The sequence below is a fragment of the Microtus pennsylvanicus genome, chromosome 10, assembly GCF_037038515.1.
Source record: "Microtus pennsylvanicus isolate mMicPen1 chromosome 10, mMicPen1.hap1, whole genome shotgun sequence".
NCBI classification, from domain to species: Eukaryota; Metazoa; Chordata; class Mammalia; order Rodentia; family Cricetidae; genus Microtus; species Microtus pennsylvanicus.
Genome location: NC_134588.1, coordinates 85,385,795 through 85,408,183, shown reverse-complemented (window position 1 = coordinate 85,408,183; position 22,389 = coordinate 85,385,795). Strand labels below are relative to the sequence as shown.

At 43.5% G+C, this 22,389-nt stretch overlaps 1 protein-coding gene and 2 pseudogenes across 19 annotated transcripts in view; 1 reads left to right on the top strand and 2 right to left on the bottom strand.

The window, feature by feature from the left end:
* The window catches only part of Erc2 (ELKS/RAB6-interacting/CAST family member 2), an 885,961-nt gene that overhangs the window by 787,348 nt on the left and 76,224 nt on the right, over window positions 1-22,389 (bottom strand). The window lies entirely within an intron of this gene.
* LOC142859192 (aconitate hydratase, mitochondrial pseudogene) lies at window positions 1,895-4,157 on the bottom strand (annotated as a pseudogene).
* Window positions 5,176-9,489, top strand: LOC142859191 (large ribosomal subunit protein eL8 pseudogene; annotated as a pseudogene).

The window sequence follows — 22,389 nt, the reverse complement described above, 5'->3', positions numbered from 1 at the left end:
CCTCCCTCCCTCCTCTCTCTCTCTCTCTCTCTCTCTCTCTCTCTCTCTCTCTCTCTCACACACACACACACATTAATTGTACCTTTGAATTTTTTACACTTAGAACGAAAAGAGAGCCATCACTGATAGTAGACAGTGGCAGCTAAGCCGGGCTATACAGCAGATGGTGTGCTATATTTATATAAATGGATATCTATAAAAATGGAGGTCATGCTTGTATGATGAATTACTTCATATGATGTATTACATCGATGAATCACAAATAACATATGAGGGTCATGGAAGCCAAAGTACAACCCAGGGAACAATTGGGCCTGCAAGAAGAGCACTCTTGTTATCCTAAGAATTACTCCCATGATGAGCTACAAGTCATGGCTCAGCAATCAGAGGTTCTCCCCAAGACTCCATGGAGATCACACATGCTACAGGTACGGAAGAGAAGAAAATGTCGTCTCACTAGCACAAGAAGAGCTTCTATCCGAAGGACTCGAGCAAGTTCCCCATAAGTCAAGGTCCACATTAAACACTACACCTCCTCCTGGAGAGGAAAGGGGAGAGAAGGAAACAGGAAAAAGAAAAGAGAAAGTTATAAGAAGGGAATAAAGAAAAAGGAGCATGGGTGAGAGAAATGGAAAAGAGGGAGGAGGTAAAGAAGAAAAGGAGGGAGGGAGTGAAGGGGAAGAACAGAGAGAGGAAGGGAGGAGAGAAGGAGGGGAGGAGAGAAGGAGGGAGGAGACGGGGATGATAGAGAGAGGGGAAGAGAAGGGGAAGGGAGGGAGAGAGGGGGGAAGCCAGAGGGAGGGAAGGAAGAAGGAAGAAAGAGAGGTAGAGGAAGGGAGAGAGGGGGGAAGAGAAAGGAGGGAGGGAGGGAGGGAGGGAGGGAGGGAGGGAGGGAGGGAGGGAGGAGAAAGTTTACTACTTTTGCTGCCTACACAACAAAATCTAAATAAGAGTTTAGATTTTGATAAGAGTTGTTCCGCCTCTACTTCCTAGCCTCTGCCTACCCAGAAACAGTCTCAGAAGACGCTATTAAAGGAAGACATAGGCCAGAAAGCAGAATGTACATCTTAGACTAAGCAAATGGACTGGAGAAAGCAGAACAAGTATCATACAATTCTACTCATATGAAGTACCTGGAATGTTCAAATCCATAGTGTGTGTGCATATATATATACATACATATATATATATATGCACACACACACACACACACACACACACACACACACAAAGATTTGCAGTTACCAGGGGCTGAAAAGGAAGAAAAGAATAGGGAGTTAGAGTTATTACTAAAAGGCTATAAATTTTCCATGGAGTGATTAAAACTAGAAAACTGGTGGCAAATTTTGTACAATTATATCATTATAATTATATGAATAACACTATTAAATAGCACAGTTAACATTTTTAAATAACACATTTGTAAAAATGCATAGTGTACACCAAAACCCATTAAGACGTACAATTTGAACAGCTGAGTTGTATTACATGTAAATTATAACTCAGCAAAAGTGTTAAAAAAAATATGGGCAACACGTACATAAAATATTGGCGAGAGAAAGACAGGGAATGCAGGCACCCAACCACCAAGCAGATGAACCGTGGGGGCAAGGCATGCATCCATTCTCCTTGGTAAGCTTTTCCAGTCTTCCCCAAATTCTTCTACTGAACTTTATAATACTGTCTTGGTAGACATAATCGGTACAGGGAGGTGGGCACTGGCTGTACCTGGGTGATCCTCAGCTGCTGCAGTCTGAGTCCCTATGTGGCTGAGGTTTAAGGACCCAAATGAGACTAATGATGAAGTCTTCTGGAGGAAGACTGCTGGGATTCCTGCACTCAGCGTGCCTCTCAGGACCAAATTACTCATCCTTATGTCCACCCGCTGCCACTGCTAGTAGATGTGCTGCCCCGGGTCAGTCTGGTCTTGGAAGCTCATCTGCATCTGGAGCCTCCAGCTTTGACTTCTTGCCAGCCTTGTCCATCAAGAAGTCAGTTTCTGGGTTGAACGTAAGAGTTTCCACAATGGCCAGGGCTGTGACAATCTCTGCGGATGTGACAATGGCATGGGTCTCAGAATTCACATCACTGCAGCCTGTAAAGTTCCTATTGTAGGAGGTAACGATTGTATTCTCTCCCCCCTTATTAATGTCTTGTCTGTACCACCGGCTGATAAAAGAGCCACAGGCATTGGTCAAGACGATACCACCCACATCCCTCAGAATCTGTGAACAGCCATCCTGCTCAATGGTGGTGTGGATCTGTTCAGAGCCTGGTGTGATGGTGAACTGGGATTTGTACTTATGTCCATGGGCCAGTGCTTGCTGGCCACAGCTGCTGACCATCCCAAGTTCCCAGAGCTTAAATTGGCACAACTGCCAATCAAACCCACTCTGATGTCACAGACGCCAGCTTCCTTCTCTGCCACAATGCCCACTTCTACCACTGGGTAAGCCAAGTCAGGGGTAAGGGCCCATCAATATGCGGCTTTAGCTCGTTGAGGTTCATTTCAATCACTTGGTCATACTGGCAGTCAGGGTCTGACACTAAGTGATCTTCAAATTGTTCAGCTAGATTGGCATTGTCTGTTTGTTCAGACAGTCTTGCTCAGTACTTCTACGTCCTGTGGTCGGATGGAAACACTGATGTAGCCCCAATTTCTGCACCCTTACTGTAGATTGTTGCTATGCCAGTACAGGAGGTGAAGCCAACACCAGGCCATGGTCGTCTACAACAGCACCTGGGCCACCTTTCATTATGAGATATCTGCCACTTTCAGGATCACATCCTTGGGTAAAGTCCAACCAGAGAAGGAGCCCATCAGCTCCACACCAATCACCCTGGACACTTCAGTGCCCAGGGGATCCCAGCCATGACATTCACGGCATCAGCACCCCTCCTCCAATGCACCCCCTCCCCAGGCCACCACCATTAGGGGTGTGGAAGTCAGTGCCAATCAGAAGAACTCCAGGGTGATCTGGTGAATTATTCTAGATCCAGGCCTCCAGAAGCCCATGCCATACTTGGCACCTGCAATTGTCAGGAAACGATACACTTCTTGATTTCTGTCCTTGGCCTGATGCAGGTCTTTCTCACTGACAAGCTGGGCCGCAATCGGATAATCACAGTGGATGCTTGATGGCACGGCCACCTTGGAAAGTCCATTGCTAATGAATTGTAGCATAGCCGTCTGGGCTGTTTGATCCTCAGTGACCACCTGCTCGGGCCATAGATACAGTACATCTTTCCTTGCTCAATCTCCTGGTCGGCTGGGTCATCCAGGCATCTATACGCGATCTTCTCTGAGAATCGGAGGTTGGCTCAGCCCTTTGTAGACAATGTTAATGTTCTTCTCTATCAGATAACAATGGATGTACTCACTGGGCTCAAAGTGGCTCACAGGCACCTTGGCCCGCTGGCAATGGACAGAGGCCACAGTACTGCCAAACGCCCAGGGCCTTCTGTAGCCAGATCCCCATTAGACTGTAAGGTGCTGTTATGTGCACTGACAAAGATGAAGTTACATCACTTTTAATATTTTTAATGGTTAAAAAAAGAATATTTCATGACACGGAAATTATTTAACTCAAATTCCAAGGTTAATAATAAAGTTTTATTGGAACACAGGCACGCCTATTCACTCACATGTACCTATGTCTATTTTTATGTAGTCACTTACCAAAAAAAAGAATCATTGCTGATCCTCTGCTAGGGGATAAAATCAAAACACAGTATTTGCTAGCTAGGGTTAATCCATGGTATGTGTACGCCCCCAGTTAATTAGGCCTTCACTGATATTTATTGAGGGACTAAAACCAACATTTCTGGCCCACTCTCCATAGCAACCTGCCGGGAAAGCCAGGCCACAACCTCTATAGTCACTGTTCTGGGAAGTCAGGATTGGGTCACTGACTGAGCGCTTCCTCATTAGTGCCTCTGCTTCCATAGATTTTGTTCTCCCCCAGACCAATCATGTAAGACCACTCACTTCTAGTGAGCTCACCTCCTTCTGCATGACAGTGACCACCAATCAGAGCGTGAACCTGAAACCTTCTTATGAGTGCACTTTTCCCTCCGCTCTGCCTGCTCGAGCCTATGCCCAACGCCGGAGATGTTGGTAGGAGCTCTTGCTGCAGCACATCCTTGATAAACACCATCTGCTCGCTTTCCTTTGGGTAGTCTTTGTTTCCTTTCAGTTGACCTGGAAATGTCTTGGTCCCTAGAGATATGGTCTGCGCCGTCTGTTGCTATGGACTCAGCTAGAAACTGCATGTAGTACCCAAAGAGGTCCCTTGTGCTTTGCTGTCACAGAGCGCTAAGTCTGCGTGCAATGCTAAAGAGTGTGTGGGTGACTTCTACTCTTACACTGAGTTCCTGGCTGTAGATTCTTTATTTCCTAGAACTGGGCTTGGTTATCGGCCCCCATTTGTTTGGAGAAATTAGTCAATCCCTTTCCATGCTTCTGTCTGCTTTTGTCCTGTGTTGTACTATCTCTAAGTATTGTTTCCCATAAAGAGAACCACGAGGTACATTCCCTGTGTTGGCTGAATGTGTTATTTAATCCAGAATCACAGTCTGGGAGTTTTATAGTTCTCACCAAATTCGTGCTCACATGGGGAAACTTTATGTGGGTCATAAAAAAAAGAAAAAAGAATGTTCTCTTCCTTCCCTCTTCTACATTTACCCTGAGAACTGGCTCTAGACCAGAGAGGGCAAGGCTTCTGGTTTCCTGTAGGAGGGCCAGAGCCTGTCGGACTGCCCTTTGCAGAGACCAGGCAGAGGTTTGGAGGTGTGAGACACAGGACACAGAATGCACAGACATCACTTTCGCCAGACACGGCCATCAGACATGCATGGGTTACTTAAGTCTGACCCTTCTCTTCCTCTAAAAGAAAAGGAAAAAAGGAAATACTCCTTCTTTCCCATCCTTCCATCAGAACCCCACTTCACAGACCTATCCCACATAAGTTTCCCAAAACCATCTTCCGGAGACACTCTAGAAAGTACCTGGTTGTGAGAAAATTGTTTATTTGCACTTTGGTAGGGCCGAGGGGAGGAATACAATCTCTCAGACCTAATCTTATTCACATGGAGAGGCCTCCAAACAAAATTCTGATCTAAAATTGCTTTCCTAAAAAATAATTTGGCCCGCTCTCTCTCCTCCAGCCCGGCAAGATGCCCAACAGAAAGAAGGCCAAGGGGAAGGTGGCCCCAGCCCCAGCCGTCGTGAAGAAGCAGGAGTCGAAGAAGGTGGTGAATCCTTTGTTTGAGAAGAGGCCTAAGAACTTCAGCATTGGGCAGGACATCCAGCCCAAGAGAGATCTCACGCGCTTCGTCAAATGGCCCCACTACATCAGGCTGCAGCGGCAGAGGGCCATCCTCTATAAGCGGCTCAAAGTTCCTCCTGCCATTAACCAGTTCACCCAGGCCCTGGACCGGCAAACAGCTACCCAGTTGCTTAAACCTGCCCACAAGTACAGGCCAGAGACCAAGCAGGAAAAGAAGCAGAGGCTGCTGGCCCGTGCTGAGAAGAAAGCTGCTGGCAAAGGGGATGTCTCGACTAAGAGACCACCTGTCCTCTGAGCGGGCGTCAATACAGTCACCACTTTGGTAGAGAACAAGAAGGCTCAGCTGGTGGTGATTGCCCACGATGTAGACCCCATTGAGCTGGTGGTCTTCCTGCCTGCCCTGTGTCGCAAGATGGGGGTCCCCTACTGCATCATCAAGGGAAAGGCCAGGCTGGGGCGGCTAGTCCATAGGAAGATGTGCACCACTGTTGCCTTCACTCAGGTTAACTCAGAAGATAAGGGTCTCTGGCCAAGCTGGTGGAAGCTATTAGGACCAATTACAACGACAGATACGATGAGATCCGCCGCCACTGGGGAGGCAACGTCCTGGGTCCTAAATCTGTGGCTCGAATTGCCAAGCTGGAAAAGGCAAAGGCCAAAGAACTCGCCACTAAATGTACTGCTGAGTTTTCTGTACATAACTATAATTATAAAACTTCCAAAAAAAATAATTTGGCCCAATCTAAGGAAAAATGTGAGAATCTTAACATAAGCTGATTTCTCCAGGAAACCCTCGTCTTCCTTTTCCTACTGCTGCTTCCGTGTGTTCTGCTCTCTCCGCCCTCCTTGTCCTCTGGGCTCCCCTGTGCACACAGTCTATTTCCCTCCGTTTCCCATTAACATTTCCACACCTCAAAAATGCCAGCTGCTATTCAAAGATCCATCCGCTCTGTCTTAGGGTTTCTATCGCTGGGACAAATCACCATGGCCAAAAGCAACCTGGAGGCAAAGTGGTCTCTTTCACTTTACAGCTATTATTAAGTCCATCACTGAGAGGGCGGGAACTGTGGCAGCAATGTGGAAAAGGGGGCAGAGGTCGCAGAGGTGCTGCTTCCTAGATTGTTCCCTGTGGCTCGCTCGGCCTGTGGTCTAGACCATCCAGGTGCACCTGTACGGGGTGCCACCACACGCCATGGGCTGGGTCCTCCCACATCAATTATTAATCAGGGAAATGCCCTACAGGCTTTTCCACAGGCCAATCGGGTGGGGGGCATTTTCTTGATTGATCTGTACAAATGATCCTAGCTACCCTCAAGTAAACAAACAAAAACAAAACAAAACAAAAACCTAACCCGGACACCAACCATGAGCCAGATATTCAGCAAACTATAGAATTTAAACCTTTGACTTTAGTTGCGTGCAAAGCTATAATTAAGGATTTCCTAAATCCAGACAAGACTTCTATTTCTAGAAGAATTTAAGAGTTATTTTGAGTGCACATGACCTGGGTTACCAGACTTTATCAACTTAAACACATGTTAGATGGAATGTAAATCTTCAACAGTTCTATTCCTCAAAAGTATCTATAAGATCTGTGTTTCTATAATAAATGAGGGTTAAAAAGAGAAAATCCTAAAAGTAAGATAAAGCATTCTAAAATCCATACCCAAACATCTCTGATAAATGTAGATCAGACCATAAAAATCATATATTTGGTAAAAAGTAAAACTTTAAGATCTTTCTAGTATAGACTAGAAAACAACCTTTTCATGCTTTTTTTTAAAAGAATGTTACTACATTGTGTGTGCATGCATGTACATGCGTGTGGCACACACGTGCACCTGCAGGCACATGGCACGGCAAGGAGATGATGATCAGTGCACAGCATGCAAGAGTGGATTTTCTCCCTCCCCGTAGAGTTCAAGGATTGAATACAGGTCATCTAGCTCAGCAGCAGACACCTTTATCCAATGAGCCATGGAAAACAACTTGTAACATTAAGAAAAAGATACTAAGTTAATTGTGAGCCCTTTCACCTTATCATCCCACAAGTGCTCACAGGCACACAGTCTGTTCTCCCAGGTACATACCAGCCATCCTCCTAAGAATAGCTATGTGGAAGGCCCAGAGATAGGTTCAAGGATTTCATCTCAAACCCTATATTCTACTGCTGCAGACATATATAGTAAACTATTACAAGGGACTCGATACCATATGCAGCTCTCATCGCATAACTTAAACAGCCTCTAAACTGGGTGTACCAACACATACCTGCAATCCCAGCACTTGGAAGGTGGAAGGAGGAGAACTGCTATGAGTTCAAGGAAATGGGGCTATGTAGCAAGTATCAGGCCAGCAAGAATACTGCATGAACTTTAACTGCAGCAATGTTGTAAGGGAAGACTGTTCATTTATTTCCCTGTCACCAGGACAGGAATAATCACACAGAAACTATAGTAATTACAACACTGTTTGGCCAATAGCATTTCTAGATAACTCTTATCTTAAATTAACCCATTTCTATTAACCTGCGTATCTTCATGAGGCTGTGGCCTACGGGTATCTTTCTCCTTCGGCAGCTACATTGTGTCTCTTTGACTCTGCCTACTTTCTATTTCTCTGTTCAGATTTCCTGCCAGACTTTACTAAATCATTGGCAGAAACAGCTTCTTTCATAAGCAATGGTAATAAAACATATTCATACCACACAGAGGGAAATCCCACATCACAATATGAACTATGAAAACCAAAGCAATGATTTCACCCAAGTCTAGCTTGGTAACATAATGAGTTCAATGGGCTTACTTATAGGAGCATAGTAAGGAGCTACTTATGAATGTGGGTGACATGGCTTTTGTGGCCAAGAAGCTTGATCCTGTTGACCTCAGACTAACATTCCATGAAATTTAGGAATGATATTCCAAGACACATAGAGACTTGTTCTATGAAGTGCTATGGCCGAACGTGAGATCCAAAATGAGAGCATCCTTGATTAGCTGGGTAATGATGAGGGCAATTCCAGTGATGATACTCCTGCAAATAGGTCTGTCCTTAGGAAACCTATCGCTGACTCTGGCAGAAGTTACTAATGACTCCCTCCACCCTAGAAGAGCTCCAGGTCCGTCTCAAGCCCTCAGCACACGTGGACACATGCATTGCTTTCAGCTTCCTCTTGGCTGACCACAGTGGCTGGTCTGTCGTTCCCTGCCTGCAGGAAAGAATAAACACAGTCTTACAGAAACTCTTGGCTTTCTAGTTTATCCTCATGACCTGTGAAATTTGTTCCCTCGGCCTCAGCTAAGCAATTGATGCTTCCAGCTCTGAAGTTACTTACAAGGACTATTAATTATTCCCATTTTAGTCACTAAGGTCATGATTTCAGTCATTATGTTCTACCCAGGGTCTCAAGTGCTTACGCACAGCTACTCCCCATTAACAACTCCGTGGTGACATAATAATAAAAGGTCAAGAAGACCTTACAATACAGTCGAATCTGGAGACAAATGGATATAAGGTCTGAGAGGTAAAAGCAGGGATATCTAGTTTTTCCTGGATGATAAAAAGAGAGGAGCACATGCATGAAGACAAAAAGGAACAATGTCAGACAGAACCCTGGCCTAAGACCCCTGTGCAACCAGCTATGAAAGTCAGGATTTGGTTAGTAACTGGCCAAATTTTTCCCTATTTTTTTCTGTCTGTACTTCCAACTTCCAATCAGGACCAACCAAAGAAAGCCAAATATTCATCCCAAACTAATTACAAGATAAGTTTCATTTTCAGTTAGCTCTGCAGGCTTCCTCCATGGAGTCAAGGTACAAGCCCCCCTTTGTCACCAAGAGGCTTTCTCACTCCACAACAAACCCTGGGAATCTCTGTCAAACACAATTCAGTGATCACACTCATATGTACACATAAATAAACACAAATGTAAAAACAGTAGGGTCATATTCAAAAGTCTAAAAGTTCCAACAGCCAAATGAAAAGGCCCACTCTCGGTAAGACAGCACAGCCTCACCTACCTCCCAAAGGCTCAGGTTCAGCTGCTTACACTAACCCTCTTCCCACAGAGGCAGATCTGCTGTTCTTAGAACGCTTGTCATTCCACTGCCGCACCACAGCTCTGCTCAAACCAGGAGCTGACCCACCTGATCGGCCACGGTGGAACGACCAACGGGTCACCGGTGTACAAAGAAGTCATTAATCCCAGAACCACCGACCAGCCAGGCGTGTCCAGCCAAAGGAAATGTCACCCCAACCTGACATACAAAAGTACACTTTGCGATGTATGCCACACCTAGAGAAAGTCGAGGTAGGAAGAAGCTCTCTTTGGGCCCCAGGAATGAGTTCACGCCAATTCCCGACACAGCTGTCAGGTCCTTCCCATGGATTTTCCAATTAATTCTCATAGCAGCCTGAAGATGCAAGTACTACTAACGAACCCATGGTGTGGATGAGGAAGCCAGAACTAAGAGAATTCAAGTTCTTGGGTTTCTTACACAAGACATGAGCCTCTGCCATGGGAATCTGTATATTCAAAGGGCTTCAACAAGATGCTCCAAATGAGAGGCAGATAAACAAAATCCTTTGAGTGGGGAAAGGAGTGGCCGGCCCGGGAAATGAGCTGAAGAGTTCTGTGGTAAGATGTTCCATGCTGTCAAGTTCTAAGAACTGTGTAACTTACGGGGTACACCATGGCTCCAAAATTATGGGTGAAGGCCATAATATGCTCACACCTCCCACTAGGAGCAGTATGTCTAAATTAAGTTAATTAACATTAGTGACATGAAATAAGATTGCTACTGAGACAGTGGGGCTGATCTATTGGGAGCTCACCAAGGACAGCTGGACTGTGACTGAAAAAGCATGGGATAAAACCGGACTCTCTGAACATGGCGGACAAAGAGGGCTGATGAGAAGCCAAGGACAATGGCATAGGGTTTTGTTCCTACTTCATGTTCTGGCTTTGTGGGAGCCTAGCCAGTTTGGATGTTCACCTTCCTAGACCTGGATGGAGCGGGGAGGACCTTGGACTTTCCACAGGGCAGGGAACCCTGACTGCTCTTCGGACTGGAGAGAGAGGGGGAGAGGAGTGTGGGGAGGGGGAGAGGGGCGGGAGGAGGGGGAGGGAAATGGGAGGCTGGGAGGAGACAGAAATTATTTTTCAATAAAAAAAAAAAGATTGCAAACCCTAACTAATAGCATCGTAACAATGCATCATTGAACACTAACAACCTCACACTAACTCCAGACACAACTACCAAGTTTGCCACATCTTTTCTCATGAAGTATTCACAACAGACCAGAAAACTAAAGCTAAAAGATCTGGGGAAGGGTGCCTAGAGACCAACATTATCGGTCAGACTTTGTAACTGTGCTATTACTACATCCACATTCTACATACATCCTTACTTGACTAACCACACATGTTAACAGCTCAAGCATGACAGCCTGCGATGAAGAATAGCAATTACTCATCATTATTTAGGAACCGAAAATTAAATCTTAATATCTGCTCAGTCCATTATCAATAATGTCAGTTCCAGTTAGAGTCATGTATTGTGCTTTGATAAATACAGGACATAAATTCTTCTTCATGTCTCAATTAATTGTAGTTTTTACATTAACCTGGCATGAGCAGTTGTCTCCCAAATTATTCAAAATAATCAGTAATTTCATATAATAGTCTATTTTCATATCAAGCCGGCATTTCAACAGCATTTTACAGCCTAATGGTTATTACATTTTAGTCAATGATCCCATAAAATTACACAAAAGTCAGGCTAAAATTAGTGGAAATATCTAGACATCAAACTAACGTTTGAAGGTCTTTTAAGAACTAGGTTGAGTAACTTGCAGTTTGAATATATAGTCAACTTCTATCAACTAACAGATAAAAAAATTTAAATAGCACATGGAAATCCCATGAAATCCAAATGACCATAAGCTTATTTAGTTCCCTCAGGGTTGGGATGCATAATTTCTTAAATTTGAGTATAGGTTCTTATATCAAAGGACCTAAGCAGGGGTTGGGCACTGGAGCAAGTTTAAGAGATCCAGCAGGAGGAAAAGGTTGGCAGCAGTTAGAGGAGAAGGGGAAATTTTTATTCAGTCTATGGCTTTACACACTCCTTCAAAAAACTGTCTTGAATATCACTTTTGGACCACGATATAGGCCTTGCAGACATAGCAGTGAGGAAAACAGACATGGCTCTGGCTGTGGACAGGCTTACAGGTTGGCCAGTGGAAGAAACACAACGAAGAAATGCTAGTCTTACAGGAGTCTCAGGAGGGAGACATCCACTGCAGGTGCTACCTAAGGCAGCTTTTAGAACAGGTTTGAAAAGGCCTCTACCCCATGTTATGCACACCGTATGGAACCCTCTCCCCTTCAGCATGGGCTAAATCTAGTGACTTGCTTCTGTTGAGCAACTGTTAGTGCATTATTAAAAACTCTGGCTTCTATATTGCTTATACTCCCTCTTTCTCACTTGCTCTAAAGGAAGCTAGCCACCATGCTGAAAACTGACCTAAAGAGGCCTAAATACAAGGACTAAAAGAAGTCTCTAGTTGACAGTCTAGGAGTAACTGAAGTTCTAGGTCCAAAAGCCCTCAAGGAACTGAATAACCTCAGGACAAGGTTGGAAGATGTCCCCATTCAAGTCTTCAGAAGACACTAGAGCTTTGGGTGGCATAACAATATGTTAGAGACACTGAGCTACAGGACCCACAAAACATGAGACAGTAAGTATCATTTTTAAAGCACCTAAGTTCAGGAGAACATTCTTCTACAACATTACAGATAAAAGGAGTTGCTCAGAAAATGCCCACTTAATGCTCACAAGCTTCTCTGGCTTCTCACAAGGGAAACAGTTTGTAGAGCATTGACTAATAGACCTAGATGCTCTGATAACAGCAACACCAATGTGAGGCATGGTAATAACTCCTCCTAACAGGCAAAGCTGAACTGGTCCTAATTTTGCAACAGAACACACATCAATGGGATGAAAGAAAAAGTCCATCTCTTGGCAATGCGTTCAAAATAGGACTGGAGAGCTGGCTCATTGGTTAAGAGCACATACTGTTCTTCCAGAGGACCCAAGTTTGATTCTCGGTGCCCACATGGCAGCTCACAACTACCTCCAACTCCAGCTCCAGGTGATCTGATACCCCTGACCTCCTACACACACCACACACACCGCGCGCACACACACACACACACACACACACACACACACACACACACTTTTTTTTAAAGAAAGAAAGGATGTGGGACAGAGTAGATCTAATAGAGACTGGATGGCAAACAGATACAGTGAACACCAAAGTCAAAATGAACAAGAAGCTGTTTCTATAATTCAGCTCAGGAGGATCAGCTGGACTTACTTTCCCAAGGACAAATGCATCAGTGGCTACAGTGGCTCTTCATACTCTCACATCAAATGTCTTAACATCTTGGACTCTAAGTGAACTTTTCACTGTAAATCTCTCCCATAAGAGTCCTGGGTCAATGTTGTCTGGCAATGTCAATCCAGTAACTGACATACTTACTGGATCATTACTAACTAGTATAATGGCTTTGCACAGTATGAACTCAATATATATGACAAGTCATTAATATATCTCAGCTTTTGTGACAGAATATGCACCAAAAAATGAAAGAGAAAAGAAAGCCTACAAACAGGGTCAATGAAAATCATCAGGGGGAGTATTCTAAAGCTTTAGGATTCTTTGGCGCATTTGCTAACACTTAGGCATGTCTGCACAATGTCTACAATGTAAAGCAAGAACTACCAGACACCATCCACTCCAAGACAGATCGTGTAGAAGATAAGCCATTTACTTTATAATTATAGAATCCTGAGAAGCCAGTCACAGGCTCCCAAGCTTAGTCTGATTTACAATCTGTAAACTTGAGAAATGAATTCTGAAGTGCCTTGTGGAAACTTTGAAGTACAAATAAAGAGACCAACACCTGCAGAGCAACAGTATGCAAAGTCTCAATCGACTTTTCTCTTTAAATAGAATTAATCACTTCACACATGAGAGCTCAAAAAAAAATGGAAGAAAATATTGTATTAAAAAGCATCGCATGGGTTCTTTAACTTGTGCGGTAACATTAGCTCTAAGCAGACGTTAGAAAGCACTGGAGCATCCAAACAACAAAACAATCCTGCACCCAAGGCAGTCAATCAAATGGAAGGAGATTTTGCAAGGTTGTGAGAACTCCACAAATCTATTGGGCTAGATCACAACAGCGGCAAAGAGTAACCACACCACAAAGCTCAATACTTCCATTGTAGGGACAGCAGCAGCTACCTGATTGAAGGTCTCCAAGGATAACTGCAGTTTTACAGAGAAACCACATTTCCTCCTTACAAGTCCAAGTTCCAAAGAGAGTACAAAGTCATGGGCATGCCATTTTTACTATTGTTTTTACCAACTTAGAATGTCTCTGTAATAGTTACTCCTGACTGTCAACATGGTGTGATGCGGGGTCGCACAAGACACTCCTGAGCACAACTAGAAAAGCATTACTGTTTAAGTGGGGGAGGGAAGCCCCCTCCGAAGGTGATGAGCATCATTTCATGGACTTTGAGCCTCAGGCTACAGAAAGAAGAGAATGGGAATTCATCTCCCTCTGCTTCTTCATACTCTTGGCTCCTGCCTTCTCCACCATGATCAATACACTCCCACAAGCGAACCAAAAGAAACCCTTCTTCAAATTGCATTGTAGGGAATTTTGTCCCAGCAATGGGCTAAAGTAACTAACAGAGTCAGCAAGCAAGCCCAACAAATCGGGCTCGAGGGACAGACTCCCACTCCTGCCTTGTTGAGAGTGAGCCAGAAACCGATCAGGGACAGTGATTAGGAGATATGTACCACCATTTGCAGAGCCTTGCTTCTTAGGTTAGGTTATCCTTGAGCAGTACAACAGAGATCGAATGCATGCCAAACAGGAAACTACATATCCTACCAGTCACATTTAAAAAAGCAGAAAAACAGTATGTGTTCAAATTAGTTCCAATAATATGTTTTAGTTAACCCACTCCATCAAAAATAATTCATGTCAAGACAAGAGCAATATAAAAATTTCTGAGACATTTTATTATTTTTGTTGTAACAAATCTGTTAAATGTGGATGTCCTATTTAACCACATTTCAATTCGGAGAGCCCACATTTCCAAAGCTGAAGAGCTTCACGTGGCTGTGGCTACAGAACTGGGCAGAGCGGGGTTAGTGCAGGAAAGAGCTTCTGTGTTCTTGATTACTAACCAAAACAGCTTATCTCTCATGGATTTAAGCCAAAGCCAACTACATAACAATGTTTAAAAAGGAAAACAGCCCACAGCAACTTCTACTTACTTATAAAATAATATGTACTTCTCAGTATTTATTATTGGGATGCACAGGCCAACATACACATACATTTCAGTGTCAACACTAAGCCAAGGGTTTCATGTAGCTCATTTCTTTTACGCTCACTGTAAGTCTATGAGAAATTGTATTAGTAATCTCCATGTCATGCCAAAAAAAAAAAAAAGCTTAGATAATCAATTAACTTGCTTAAGGTCACACTTCAAGAAGGCAGTGTTGCATGGGTTTCAAGCCCAGCACTCTGACTCTAGAGTGTGTACATTGATTTAAGAACAGAAAAAAAAGTCAAAGTCAAGGAATCTTGCTCAGATATGAGTATACATGAGAAAAGACAGAAAACAGTTGAAAGGCTCAAAGTCTAATTTTGAGGTACAGAGATAAATTCGCCTACAAGTTAAAAAAGAGAAGGGGAGGGGGAACAAAGGGAAATCCAAAACTTCAGTGAACAACAGATTCCTATCAGCAGTTGGTGATGAAGATGATGATGATAAAAAAACTAATATTTTTGAATCTTCAATTTGGCCCATCTAATGTGCTAATTGATCCCTCAAATCCAACACAATTGACATCTGTGTCAAAGTAATGTTTGTGGAAGCTGTCCTGCGCACCGCAGGATGCTTGGCGGCTAGCTAGCACCTGTGCACAAAGCCGCTAGCAGCTCTTCATTCACAGAAAGCACAGCAATAAACACCGTCTCCATACGCCCATGACTGTGGCTCAATGATACTTTGCTACGGTGCATGAGGCCCTGGGAAGAACCCCTAACATTGAAGGGGGAAAAAGAGAGAACAATGAATGTCTTCCCAGACGGCAAAATCACCTCTAGCTGAAAACTCATATATGAATATTTCACAATTTTTGTAACAGTCTCAATGAGCAGCATTAAAATTGTCTTTACAGTTGCCATGTGGAGTTAAGAAAACTGAAAGTCTGGTTGGGCAGCACCAAGCCCAGAGATCTGTGTGCTTTCCTGCTCCAGCCGGACGCCCCTAGCTAAGTTCACCTCCTGCCACAGCCATGATTTACTTCCCCTTTCTGCTCACGTGTTTTTAGCTCAAAGCCACGTTTCCGTGGCTAATTGTCTTTTAGGACGTAACGCTTACAGTCTGAGAATGCGCTTGTCGAGAACAAGACCTTGTGCTCTTAATACAAACAGCCACCTGTGTAATTAAAAGCAACACATATGTTTCATAAGGAATGAAGCTATCGATACAACACCTTTTCGATAAAGTGGGAATAACTACAAGCGAAACCTCAGATACAGTAAAATGTCCACCTGCTTCAAGTTATAGATTTGATCTTGAAATATTACACACACGGGAAACAGAAGCTAATTATTAAGTCCTATTTTTGTATGTGAAAATTACTTATGATCTGTCTGTTAAACAATTCAAAATTATCTTGAGTGATAATTGACTGTGAAACTAGGCCAATTTACACCTACAATCCCTCTGAAACCACCCAAAATTGGAATAGCCATAAAAGAAAAACACTTCTACGAGTATCAGTTTCTTTGTTTGAGCCATCAGCTCCCAAGGTCGAAACCAGGGGAGGTGCATTTAACTAAACACTACTGACGCGTATGAAAGAACCTTTCAGTTTGACTATGAAACAGAAATACTAGGACACTCACACTTAAAGCAGCCATTATTATAATAAATACGTGCTAAACATTATTACATAAAAATGAGGGCTGTCTTCTAGCTACTCCTTGTCAATATTATTTAAAGTATTTTATCATTTGTTTAACGTCCCTGTTCCGTCCAATGAGGGAAGACACGCTGGTGCTCAATTTAACTTTTTAAAAAATGAATTGGACGATTGAGGCGAATAGACTCAGAAGCACATCCTCCTTAGTATTTCACTGTCTCAAAGAGGGAGGGAGGGAAGGAGGGAGGGAGGGAAGGAGGGAGGGAGGGAGGGAGGGAGGGAGGGAGGGAGGGAGGGAGGGAGGGAGGGAGGGAGAAAGAAGAGAGAACGTCTGTCAGTTACTGTTGTTATTGCTATGTCAAAACACCTGCCAAAAGCAACTTAAAGAAGAAAGGCTTACTATGGATCCATTTGAGGATACAGTCCACAATGGTGGAGAAAACATGATTGAAACAGCAGCTCTACAGAGGGGTCAAGGACACCAGGAGAACAGCTCATAGAACCAACTAAGCAGGGCTCACAGGGGCTTACGGAGACTGCAGCAGCAATCATGGAGCCTGCATGGGTCTGTGCTAGGTCCTCTGCAGATATGTTATGGTTGTGTAGCTTGGTGTTTCTGTGGGACCCCTAACGGTGGGAGTAGGGGAGTCACTGACTCTTTTGCCTGCTCTTGGGACCCTCTCCCTCCTACTGGGTTGCCTCACACAGCCTCGATAGAGGGTTTGTGCCTAGTCTTATTTAATTGTTATGCATGCTGAGTTGATATCCCTATGAGGTCTGTTCCATGGGGTGGGAGGAGTGCAGAGAGGGAAAATTGCAGTAGGGATGCATTGAATGAGAAAAGAATAAGTAAAAAATTAAAAGAGAAAGCGGCTTTGTCTGTGGGGCCAGGAGCAAGAGGCAGCAGAGATAAGTGCACTTGCTGTTCTTGCAGAGGACCTGAGGACCCAGGTTCACTTCCCAGAACTTCCCAGAAAAAAAAAATATATATATATATATGATATATTAAATATTATAATATATATATATATATCTTTTTCTTAAAAAATAAAAAAGCTTTAATTGTTAAGAATGGTCCATAAATATATACTTCTTAAAAGGTTTACTTTCTTTAGTTATATTTGTTACATTTATCTGGGTTTTCTATACTGTGAAGCCCCAAATCACTGGGTAGAAGAAAGTCAAAAAGACTAAATGTTTGACAACAGCAATAAATCAGATTGTTTAATTCAGGATAACCTATATGAAATTAAATTACAGTAACAATTAAGTCAAGTGAAATACCCAAATCTGAAATTTCTTTGCTCTGATTCTCAATGTGTTGGCAATAAGGAGCAACTCTGATTATTCTTTTCTGTCACCAAGACACAAAGAGTGGGATCGTGGGATTATCCCGAGCTCTGTAACCCTGATGACCCTCCAAACCCTCAAGAGAAAATCTGAAACCTTGGGCTTCATCCTAACAATAGCAAACTAGTATCTCTAGCTTGGGTTCCGTTGTTTCTGATTTATATTTTCTTTCTTGAGTTTCCACTAGGATTTCTGCTATGAAACTGGGCTTGGAACCTCATGGCCCAGACCTCACACTTTAATTGATTGTCTGTGCTAGAAGGCAGCAGCATTAGTGGTGGTCTCTAACAATGAAGAGTGACAATGAGATATGGCCTAATCACCAACAATGACAATCGAGGCATATTAGGATATATGAAAATGCCATTTAAACGTTATCAAAAATGTGCTATAGTAAAATAGCAACCATATAAGAGTCACTAAATGTATAAGGGTTTTATATATATCTTAAAGTTATATTCAAATAATGTGGGATTCCCCTCTGTATGCTATGAATATGTTTTATTACCATTGGTTAATAAATAAGCTACTTAGACCTCTGACAGGGCAGAATGGAGCTAGGCAAGAGAACTCAACTGAATGCAGGAAGAAAGAAGGTGGAGTCAGGGAGACGTCCATGTAACTGCTGAAGGAGAAAGATGCCAGAATCTTACCGGAGGGTACAGCCTTGTGGTGATAAGCAGATTACTAGAAATGGGTTAATTTAAGATGTAAGAGCTAGATAGGAATACACGTAAGCTATTGGTGAAACAGTGTTGTAATTAAGAAATTAACAGGCTCCAAAGCCACAGAGAAACCCTGTCTCGAAAATCCAAAAGAAAAAAGAAAGAAAGTTTCTGTGTGATTATTCAGGTCTGGGTAGCCGGGAAACAAAAAAGCAGTCTCCTTTCCATTCTAATTTTAGCTAATGGATGAATGAAGTAAACATATTTGAAATATTTGGTTAACATTGACTATGCAAAACTGCTGTGAACTGAAATTGTTTCTAATTACTATGAGAGCTCTAACCATTTTTGCTTTTTTACAAAGCCTAATACACACACACACACACACACACACACACACACACCAACTCCACCACCAACTCATAGTCATTTGATCCCAGTCTAAAATGACGCGATCCTTAAAAACGCTCATCACATGGGAGCTCTGGAAACCTGGATCAGGTCAAGCATGTGTTGAGAATATTTCTTTACCATGACAACACTGTCACCTTTGCTAATGCATCCAAGCCCTCAGTGTCTTAAAAAAAAGATGAGGAGCTTTTATAACCTCTCTAGTTGAGCTTTTCTCACCACCTAAACAGAACTAAAGGTAATCAAAGTCCATTTCAATGAAGAATATAGACGTCCTATGTCACCACTTTCTTTCCCAAGAGAATCCTTGCAAGAAGAGTATGAACCAGTCGCCAGTGCTAGAGATCTGACTGCACAGGAGGCCAAAGCAAGCCACACTTTACTATCTCTACCTCATATTTTAACAATGACTCCATTCCTACGACTAAACCAATCTGGTACGTGGAGAGAGCTAGAATTCATAGGTGTGGTCTTACTCTACTGTGGAGTCACAGTTATCACAGGCCATTCTTATTATACCCCCCTTCTGTCCCCTCTGCAGTGGTCTGAATGAGGAACGCCCTTCCATATTCTTGGATATTTGAACATTAATCCCCAGTGGTAGTGCTCTTTGGGGAGGTTTAGGCAGTTCAGCTTTTCCGGAGGACGAGATGTGAAAGTCAAAGGCCTCACTTGCTTCCAGTTTGCTTTCTCTGCCTTGGGCTTGAGGTTAAGGTTGTGAGCTCTCGGCGTTCTGCTGACGCCACCATGCCTGCCCCTTTCTTGCCCCTCCCATCCATGGCAGATTCATCACTCTCCAGCCATGAGCAAAAAAACCTCCTCTGTCCTAAAGTTGCCTTGGTTTGGTTTACCACAGCAACAGAAGCATAGCTTACAGAGATCTTTCTAAGATGGGTTTTACAAATACAAATCATTTTCATACTGAATAGCTATGAAGCACAATGTGGACCGAGGACAACACTTAATACTGAGATGGGTACCCAAGGGAATCCACAGACCCTGACTTCTTAAAGCTTAAAGTACAGACTTCCTAAAGCATATGCAAATGCCATCATTTCCAAGAGAACTTCCTTTCCTTGCTCCACATGCTTCTAGTATTCTACCCCCCAATATGCTTTGACCTACATCAGTGTCTGTCCATGTCAGTCCCAAGCATATCTAATCTCCCCTGTCTCTCCTTGAAAAGATGGATCCCTCGTTCATTCTTGAGGGATCCTAAGGCAGGCAAACAGAGACTTGGAACTCCACTTGTTTTGGGGCTATGCCCACACCACTCTCCAACAAAGTACCTAGGAACCTACCAGCAAACGGGACCCTCACCTATACCAGACTGTATGCACACCCTCTCTGAACAATGAACCAGTTTATTTTCCCTTTAGTGATCACCAAGCTAAATAGATTCTATTCAGTCATAGTCTAGTTATGTTTGGGTTTGAGACAGAAAGGGTCAATCCAGACTGAACTAGTTTTAGATGCATGCACACTAAGGCAAATTGTGTCCTCTAAGTGAACCTTAAAGAGAGTCCCTTATCTCCTATCTTACACCTATTTATAATTGGGCATATAAATGATTAAAACCAAATGCATCAAGGGAAGGGGCAGATATAGTGAGAAAGGCTGACATAACGTAAGCCTTTCAATCAAACTGCAGATCCACCCAACGACACCACTATAACCAAACCCCTCCTTCCTTTTTTTTACTTATGGGAATAAAGGCTGGTGGGAATGCAAACTTGTGCAACCACTCTGGAAAGCAGTGTGGCGGTTTCTCAGGAAATTCGGGATCAGCCTACCCCTGGACCCAGCAATACAACTCTTGGGAATATACCCAAGAGAGGCCCTATCATACAACAAAAGTATATGTTCAACTATGTTCATAGCAGCATTGTTTGTAATAGCCAGAACCTGGAAACAACCTAGATGCGCTTCAATGGAAGAATGGATGAAGAAAGTATGGAATAGATACATATTAGAGTACTACTCAGCAGTAAAAAACAATGACTTCTTGAATTTTGCATACAAATGGAAGGAAATAGAAAACACTATCCTGAGTGAGGTAAGCCAGACCCAAAAAGAGGAACATGGGATGTACTCACTCATATTTGGTTTCTAGCCATAAATAAAGGACATTGAGCCTATAATTCACCATCCTAGAGAAGCTAAATAAGAAGGTGAATCCAAAGACAAACATATAGGCATCCTCATGAATATTAACCTTCATCAGGCGATGAAAGGAGACAGAGACAGAGACCCACATTGGAGCACCGGACTGAAATCTCAAGGTCCAAATCAGGAGCAGAAGGAGAGAGAGCACAAGCAAGGAGCTCAGGACCGCAAGGGGTGCACCCACACACTGAGACAATGGGGATGTTCTATCTAGAACTCACCAAGGCCAGCTGGCCTGGGTCTGAAAAAGCGTGGGATAAAACCGGACTTGCTGAACATAGCGGACAATGAGGACTACTGAGAACTCAAGAACAATGGCAATGGGTTTTTGATCCTACTGCACGTACTGGCTAGGCAGTTTGAATGCTCACCTTACTAGACCTGGATGGAGGTGGGTGGTCCTTGGACTTCCCACAGGTCAGGGAACCCTGACTGTTCTTCGGGCTGATGAGGGAGGGGGACTTGATCGGGGGAGGGAAATGGGAGGTGGTGGCGGAGAGGAGGCAGAAATCTTTAATAAATAAATAAATTTTAAAAAAATTAAAAAAAATAAATAAATAAAAATTTCTGTCTTCTGACCACATCATACTAAGATGAAGGGACGCAGAAAAAGATAAGCCAATTGATCAGCAACTAGGTGGAAGTTATTGATCACAGGAGAACCTGTTTGTGGAAGGAAACTTCGATTTCAGCTAAGAAATACAGGAGAAACTGGTCTCTCCAACCAGTAACAAGAGACAGACTTTACAATGAAAGAGAAAATGCAGACAAAAGCTAGGTTTTACTATGGAATGACCTTCAGACTTTTAAATATTAGGTGTCAGGGGCATAGAAGGAATGTAGCTGAACAGTGCCCACATCTCCAGAGCTACAAGAACACCACTGTGTCCATGACCACAGCAAGAGAATGAGAAAAGTCCCCTAAAACTTACCTGGAACCATGCTACATGCAGCAGCAGGCGAGGCCCACGTGTGGCCCCACGAGTCCCATGTTGGTGGTCATGTCACACAATGAACAACAGCAGCCTGCAGACACTAGATTCGAGTCACACTTAGTTCTTGGGGAGCGTGACTACTGCTTCTCCAGCTAACTTCAGCTGGGACTGATGGACGTGGTGTTCTTGTCCAACCCTACCGTTTCTCCTGATCTATCCTTTGGTTCTGCAGCTTTAAAAAATATCCCCCAGGATAGCCAGCTCTGGTGGTGTGGACTCAACCACCACTCAGGGGCAGCAGATCCAGGGCTTTGAGTTGGCCAACATCTTCCCATCTAGGAGCTGCTGGAATGTGTGAAGGGGCCGGCCCTGTGGAGCCATAGCTGCAGGATCCCTGTGACTCGGGGCTACAGCAAGCGATCTGAAAGTCTCTATGAGGGTGCAATATTGGTATTGCAGCTTCAGAAGCCAGAGGCTTTCAACTAGCCTAATGACTCATTGCAACCAACAAGTAAAGCTGTTAGGACACACCAAAGCTCCCAATGCCAC